We start from the raw sequence: 309 nt of genomic DNA on the forward strand, positions 1-309 counted from the left end.
ACTGCTTCTCCCGCCATTTCTTCCCTCTCTCTCTCTCTCCTCCCCTCCCTAGTTTTTTTTTTCTTCTGCGCGAGAGGATAACGGAAGCTACGAGGCCTGCTAGCTTTCGCTCGTTTTTTTTTTTGTTTGGTTGTTAAATACGATTTTAATTGAGGGGATAACGGAAAAGTGGAAATTTTTGTTTCGTAATACCCCCCTCGCCTTGATAAATAATAACAGGATAGCCCAGAAAAAAAAATTTGGCTTTGGAAGAACGGGAATCTTCCACGTTGCCTTTTCTAGTAGTATCTTACCACAAGCACAGCGTCT

The sequence above is a fragment of the Asparagus officinalis genome, chromosome 4 (assembly GCF_001876935.1).
Source record: "Asparagus officinalis chromosome 4, Aspof.V1, whole genome shotgun sequence".
In the NCBI taxonomy this organism is placed as follows: domain Eukaryota; kingdom Viridiplantae; phylum Streptophyta; class Magnoliopsida; order Asparagales; family Asparagaceae; genus Asparagus; species Asparagus officinalis.